Source organism: Canis lupus, chromosome 24, assembly GCF_003254725.2.
Source record: "Canis lupus dingo isolate Sandy chromosome 24, ASM325472v2, whole genome shotgun sequence".
Classification (NCBI taxonomy): domain Eukaryota; kingdom Metazoa; phylum Chordata; class Mammalia; order Carnivora; family Canidae; genus Canis; species Canis lupus.
Window position 1 is genome coordinate 27655302 of NC_064266.1, and position 5321 is coordinate 27660622.

Here is a 5321-nt window from a genome sequence, read left to right on the forward strand (position 1 = left end):
CTAAATCACGGGAATTGCTAAACTAAATTGAAACGGAATGTAATTTTGCCGCGCGCTGCTTTAATATGGGCCTCTAAATGTCTTCTCCCTGAAGGATTAGTAACTTAATCACCCACCAGTGATAACTGCTTCCCAGGCTCAGCTGGGAGGCTTCGTGCTCCGCAGCAGCCTGGCTGGGAACAGGCTGGGCGCCAGTGGCAGCTCCTCCCGCCCTGCGCTTCCTCTCCTGCATTATTCATGTCAGCTCCCTCCCGGCTCTGATTCCAGCAGGACCCTCAGAGAGCATCCCCACTGTCCCTTCGTTCTGTCCCTCTGCTTGGGATCTGGCTGGGGTCTGTCACCTACCGAAGTCTGAATGTGGACCCAGACTCTGTCTCTGGGACTCTCTGAGCCTTGCTGAGACCCTTTGTCCCAAGAACACTGGCCCTGGAATCCTGGGCCCCTTAGACTCCAGGGGCAGCTCAGAGCCTGGCCTCACTTCCAAGAGGTAGGTTGACATAGGCAGAAATGCCCCGTCCACTGTCTGGGAGAGCAAGTAGGGCTCCAGGCCCGCGGGCTGCTGGAGGGTGACCAACTGTCCTGGTTTGCTTGAGACAGAGGGATTTCCAGGACACGAAACTCTTAGTGCTAAAGAGTTTAGCACTGGTCCCTGGCAGATGGGGACAGCTGACCACCCTCGCTGTGGGGTTATCTGTGCTTCTGGTTACAAATCATCTCTAACTCTTATTGAGTGCTTACTGTATGCTAAGACCATGATATACATGATCTCATTTCATTTTTAAAAAGATTTTATTTATTTATTCATGAGAGACACACACAGAGAGGCAGAGACACAGGCAGAGGGAGAAGCAGACTCCCTGTGGGGAGCCAGACGTGGGACTCGATCCCAGGACCCCAGGATCACAACCTGAGCCAAAGGCAGGCGCTCAACCACTAAACCACCCAGATGCTCCTTATTTCATTTTTGAAACAGTTTTTTGGGGATAAATTCTATTAACATACTCATTTAGGAATGAGAAAGCTGAGACCCAGTGTTTGTAGCCTTCTCTAAGATCTCCCGGAACGTAATAACTGCTAGTATTACGAAGCGTAATAGCTGCTAGTATTTATAAAGCTTGCTCGATGGCAAACCTTGTGGCTAAGAGCTCAGCATGCATCTCCCCCAGCAAGCCTGAATATAGGCCTCACTTCTATCATTCCATTTTATAGATAAGAACACTGAGGCTCACAGAAGTCAAGGTTACTGCTGGCCAGTCACAGCTGTGCTTGTAGACACAGGAGTGTGTTCCCCCAATGCCCACTGTATTAGCTTGTCTTTCAGGCCATCTGGGGACCTCCTGGGTTTCTTCTCCCCTTGCTGGTCTGGGGACAGTGACACAGAGGGCTTCTGGAGGTGAAGCCCCCGGCATATTGGAGTCATAGACTTCCGTGTGGCATCCTACAGGCTCAACTCCTGTGGGTGGGTGTTCACTAGGCATGGCCACTCCCTTGAATAAAGGTTTCTAGAACTGCCACCCCTTTCCACTTCTGGGGACGTGGGGGCCCTCGAGTTGATTCTCTAAGTGACTGTGGGTGTTTGAGTTCTGTACACCCACCCTCCTGCCCGCCCTGCTGAGCTGAGGCCTCAGTGGGACTATGACAATAGCCTCTTTGTAGCTGTCTGCACCTGCTTCTTCATTCCCCGCCTCAGCTCTGCCGCAGGGTTGTTGGACAAAATTTCTAAATGTGCCTCTGAGTTGTCACTCCGGAACATGGACTTGAAGAGGGCACCCGTTTCAAGAGATAATAACACGACTGAGCCCTTAGGAAGAGCTAGACGCTGTGCCAGGCATTTTGTGTCCGTTCTCATTGCATCCCATAGCATCCCCGGGCTGGCATTAGCTCCATTTCACAGTTCAGACAACTGAGGCCCTGCAGTGAAGGGATGGCCCGAGTTTGTGCACTGGGTCAACAGCAGGCCGAGCTTTCAGAATCAGGCTGTTTGATTCCACACACTCGATTCTCTGTCCAGGCTGTGACTACTCTCCTCAGGAGCGTGCCTCCTCCGAGCTCCGGCTTCCTCTGTGTCCCCGGGGAGGCAGTGTGGCAGGGCACACAGATGCACCCGGGCTTGGAGCTCTGGGCTGTCCCATTGCTTGTGGGACCTTGGGCTGAGATCCTCTTACCTTCACGTGTAAAATGGGGGGTGCAGGCGGTGCCCCCTTCGCAGCCTCGTTGGCTGGTTGCATGAGGAGCTTGGCTCAGGGCCTGGCGTGGAGAGGAGGCTTAATAATTGGTGGCTACCATTATTATTTTATTATTTCTGACGATTTGGAAGGAGGTTCTCCAGAGTTCACCACTGCGGACTGTCAAGCCCTGCCTCCCTGCACATTTTACGCTGCCCGTGCCCTTGAGCTTCCCATTAACTTAATAGGGCTGGACACAAAGGAGCCAGTTGTTCATGGGATCCCAGAGTCAATCAACAATCTACCCTTCACTGCTCCCATTCAGTAAAATCGATACGTATTGATTGAACACCCAGGCTGCGTGGGGCTGGGAGGCTGCCCTTGAGGTGGTTTCATCCTCTCCCTGAGCCAGGAGGAGGAGCCATGAGAGTGTTTCTCCAACTGTGGCCCCCGGACCAGCAGCATCAGCAGCATCTGAGAACATGTTATAAAATGCGAATCCTTGCAAATTCCAAGCTCTGCTGAATCAGAACTGTGAAGGCGGGACCCAGGAACTAGTGTTTTAGTGAGTATTCCAGATCATTCTGAGGCACGCTAAGGTTTGAGAAGTATTGTTCTGAAGACCAGAACACAGCTGTTCTCTGAGAGGGACCAACTGAGCCCTGTGGGATCTGGGGAAGGAGAGTAGGACTCAGTGGGGGGGGATCACTGGGGAGCGAGGTGGTACCCTGACCCATGAACGGCTGCCCCTCTCCGGCTTGGGCTGCAGGGAGGAGCCGGGGCTACTACTAGCCCACATGGCCCTCCCCGAGGAGTCAGACAAAGGTGCCCCTTCATCCACGTGGAAGCTGCTGGTGGGTGGAGCACGCGCTGGGTTTCCATCCTCATTCACTCCCTTTGTGCGCACGGCTCAGGCAAAGTCCGCGTGGGCCTGGGCGTGCCCCACCTGTCCTCACCTGGGGGGCTGGCTCCTGGGATGCTGGACCAGAGCCAGGGGGAGGCTCCCTGCTGCACAGACTCCCCGGGCCCCAGGCCTCAGCAGTCCTTCAAATGGAATAGGTTGTAAAGACCAAAACCCTTGGGAGAAACGGGGCAATCAAAGCACAGTTATGAAGACAGCCAGCCACGGACCGGAGGAGACATCCTGCCCTGAGCCAACGCTGGAGAAAATAAAATAGGCATTTGGTAGTCTCTCGATGAGCAGGTCCCTCCAGAGCTCGGTCCTCCCGCCAAAGCCAAGTCAGCCGGACACGGACGGAGAAATCGAACAAGCCACTGAGTGTGGCCGAGGAGGAAGAGAATGCTCGGAGCCCCAGGCTGCCCTCGTCAGCACCTGGCAGCCAGCCCTCCGCCTCCCCGCTCTCCACCTTCTCTGCCGGGGACCCTCTCGGGCCGCACTCCCATCCCCCCGGCTCAGTACCTTAGGCTTCACTACCTCTAGATTCTGGCCTGCAAGGAGCACCCCTTCTGCCCTGAGAGCCCTCGCTGTCTGCCTTACCCTCCTGTTCTTAGGGGCTCTTGTACTCTCCCTTCTTCCTGGAAGCCTTCCTGGGTTTTGGCTTCAGCTGACCATCTGGAACACCGCTGTACTTGTTCCTGGGGCTTGACTTGTTCCATATGGCTCACTCTTCCCAAAGGTGACTTCCTGGAGGTAGGAGGGGACTACCTGAGTCTCTTCATCTTCTGTCTTCCCAACTGGGAGCATCTTATAGCCAGGCCAGGTCTCTCTTTGCCTGTAAACGAGTTCCCCCGCTCTAACATCTGCTGCCATACGTCTTGGACGAAGTGGAGGGAGTGAAAGCCCCACGCGCCCCTAGACTGGCCTCACTGGCACCTGCTGACGCCTGGGTACCCATTGCTGGGATGGGTCGTTCTGGGGCCACTACTTATCTCACAGCCCCAAACAATGGTCTGGGGCCTCTCATTCCCTAAGACATGCGAGAGAGCTCGCTCTCTGCAAGGCCAGCTCTGGAAGGAAGTCTGCGGGGCAGCTGGACCTCGAGCCTCCATTCTCGTGTCCCTGGAGACTCCTCATACTTGTTTCTGTGTCTCCATAATAGGATGTACCGACTCTTTTTTTTTTTTTTCCTGGCCCAAAGGTGGAGAAAGTCCCAGTCCTCTTTGGTATAATTAAGAGTGGACAGATGGCTAAAACAGACTGATATTGAAAGAGGAAGTGGAGCTCCCAAGAGAAGGAATTTCTCAGCCAGCCTGTGAGTGGGGCTCTAGCTAGTTGTAGTTATGTTAGAAACTTGTACTTTATAAGTGGGAGAATTTGGTGATTCTTGCGTTTGCTTTCACATTCCTTGGTGGTTGTCTTTCATATTTGCTCTGTATTGGTCACCCTTACCCCTCTCCAGAAATTTCCTTTTCTGTGATCACAACTATCTCCTTGTTCCTAAAACCAGGTAAATGCAGATGCCATCTTCTTTGGGTTCTGAGTTCTCCAATGCCATGAGGCACCAGTCTCCTGCCTCTGCCTCCTCTCCTTCCCCTCTGTGGGCTCTTCCCCTACTTTCACATTGACATCTTGCGAGGATGCCCTTCTCTGTGACTTGACTTCTCTCCCATTTCTCTTGATTACCTCAACTGCTCCCATTGCCTCTGCACATGGCTCCTCAGTTCCACTTCCTACTTCTTGAGAGCTCCATGGCACCACCCTTCAGCACATTCAGTTACCTGGGGATGTTTCTAAATGTGGTCCCTACCAGTGCATCAAACCCAACACATGCCTCAAATTAAACCCAGCAGTGTCTTCTTTCTCACACCAGCTATAGCTTCTAGCTTCCCTTTCTGTTAAAAACAGTTTCACCTAGACTTGAAAATTAAGGTCACCAAGGTTCTTTTCCTTGTCTCTATTTTCATCTCTTCCAAAAATCTGGTTGCTGTCTCCAGAATTTCTCTGCCATGTCTTTTCCTTTCCTTTCATATTTGTCCTTTCTGAGGTCTGGCCCCTTACTTCCTCAAACACTTGCCCAACAGAGGTCCTCCCTCATTGGTGGCTTTCTATCCTATGTACCTGACACCTGCTGCCAAGGTCATCTTTCCATAATCTAGGCAGGATCGAGTTACTCTCTACTTAACAATCCCCTAGTGCAAATGCCAACTTCTTAAATCCTCTTGTTGGGGAGGGTCACATGAGGGTAGGGCATGCAC